The sequence below is a fragment of the Helianthus annuus genome, chromosome 16 (genome assembly GCF_002127325.2).
Source record: "Helianthus annuus cultivar XRQ/B chromosome 16, HanXRQr2.0-SUNRISE, whole genome shotgun sequence".
Taxonomy (NCBI): domain Eukaryota; kingdom Viridiplantae; phylum Streptophyta; class Magnoliopsida; order Asterales; family Asteraceae; genus Helianthus; species Helianthus annuus.
The window spans coordinates 174,724,305-174,726,115 of record NC_035448.2 but is presented as its reverse complement, the minus strand read 5'-3'; the positions used below and the strand labels follow the sequence as shown (position 1 = coordinate 174,726,115).

The 1,811-nt window shown below is 43.2% G+C and overlaps 1 non-coding gene across 1 annotated transcript; it reads right to left on the bottom strand.

The window, feature by feature from the left end:
* Positions 1 to 1,704: 1,704 nt before the first annotated feature.
* LOC118488578 lies at positions 1,705 to 1,811 on the bottom strand. The gene has a single exon (XR_004885122.1). It is a non-coding gene; the product is annotated as a small nucleolar RNA R71 (small nucleolar RNA).

The following is a 1,811-nucleotide window of genomic DNA, read 5'->3' as shown; positions in this document are numbered from 1 at the left end:
TCTCCACGGTCTATATGGAGGTATGTTGGCTACCTGGTCGGGGGTTAAGGGAACGGTTTGGTAAGGGTCTTGCCCTTGTTCAGCGTTTAGAGGTCCTGCTTGGGACCTGGGTCAAATTTAGTAGGATCTCCTTCAATGCCCATAGGTATTGGATGGCGGGGATCCAAACTCTTTGACCCCCTCATAAGTTAACTACTATTAATACTATAACCCGGCTATTTAGGACTGTATCCCTGCTGACTCAGACTACTTAGCCGAGGGTAACGTCACCGCCAGAAGCGGGGCCTACCACAATTTGCATTAATAACTTAATTCATTATCTTTCAATAATCCGACCCTTTAGGATTGTATTCTTGCTGACTCAAACTACTGGGTTGAGGGTAACGTCGCCTTCAAAAGAGGGGCCTACTACAATAACTAAGATAATCTCTTAAACAAGTGCAAAAGTGCGAAAATAATCAAAGGTTATACTAATACACGTGTCGGATCCAAGTGATTCATCTTGTCTATCTGTTTTTATTTTATTTTTATTTTCAGCATTTAGTTAGTTTTTATTTTTTTTTTTAGTTTAAAATATTTTTCTAACCTTTTGATTTGATTAGACGTTGAGGATAAACCGATATTAAAAGCTCTTGTGTCCTTGGACGACCTCGGTATCTTACCAACACTATACTACGTCCACGATGGGTGCACTTGCCCATATGTGTGTTTAGTGTTAGTGAGTATCGTGTTTTATAAATTTAAAACTTGGCTAAAAGTGTAAAAAGGGCTTAAATATACATCTAAAATATACTACACTTCACGCACATCAAGTTTTTGGCGCCGTTGCCGGGGACACAAGGATTTTAAGAAAGTTAGGAATCAACGGCCTAATCATATTTTTATTTTTCTTTAATTTTTTAGGATTTTTTCTTAGATTTTTAGCTTCTGTAGAGCTCAGCACGGGGCCGTGCCTGGTCGGACACGGGCCGTGCTCAGCAAAGTTACTGGCAGTTTTTGTTTTTCAAGTTACAGAAGGCTGACCACGGGGCCGTGCCGGTGCAACACGGGGTCGTGTCCAACTTCCAGTAACTGGGATCTGGAAAACAATCACTGTATTTCCGACCACGGGGCCGTGTTCGCTCAACACGGGGCCGTGGTGAACCTTCTGACCGATATTCTTTTTTGTTTTTATTGTAGGACTTGGAACCCGACACCATCCTCACGTAGTGTATGAGCTCCAGTTCCAATAAAGACATAAAAGAACCGCTAGAAGAACCCGAACGCTTTCTCAGAAAAAGGTTAAAAGCCAAAAACCAAGAGAAGGTTTCGGGTGATCCACCCCCAATGGCGGACCAACGTACCCTTATGGATTATCTACGGCCCACCGTAGGTAATCTAGGCGCCGCTATCAATGCTCCGAATGTCGAAGCCAATAACTTCGAGCTTCGACCGCATTTGATACAAATGCTCCAAAACTCCGCAACCTTCCACGGGCTTGCGGACGAGGATCCTCATCTACATATAACTAATTTCTTAGAGATATGTGATACCTTTCGGATCAATGGAGCCTCAAACGACGCCATACGCCTCCGTATGTTTCCGTTCTCGCTAAAAGACCGAGCGAAAGCTTGGCTCAACACCCTCCCAGCTGGATCGGTAAACACCTGGGATGAACTAGCCCAAAAGTTTCTATATAAGTATTTCCCTCCTTCTAAAACTGCTAAATTAATGGCTGAAATTAACACATACTCACAAGAGGACGGGGAATCCTTATATGAAACATGGGAAAGGTTCAAGGAGCTATTACGCAAGTGTCCCCATCATGGCCT